Below are 201 nucleotides of genomic sequence, written 5' to 3'. Positions count from 1 at the left end.
AAGAAAAAAGAAATCCATGAACATTTGGTGACTAGCATTGGACGACTAAAAGTGTTCAAACCGTTTGATTCAGACATTACAGATTTTGTGGAGACGCTGAGCTGCTTCAGAGTGCAGGCCAGGGCTCCTCTGTTTTTTCTTCTTATTGTTGAGAAAAGGCTCCTCTGGGGTTGAGAGTGACTGACCAGTCGGCCGGCCCAG

The sequence above is a fragment of the Triticum dicoccoides genome, chromosome 2B, assembly GCF_002162155.2.
Source record: "Triticum dicoccoides isolate Atlit2015 ecotype Zavitan chromosome 2B, WEW_v2.0, whole genome shotgun sequence".
Classification (NCBI taxonomy): Eukaryota; Viridiplantae; Streptophyta; class Magnoliopsida; order Poales; family Poaceae; genus Triticum; species Triticum dicoccoides.
This window is presented reverse-complemented; position numbering follows the sequence as displayed.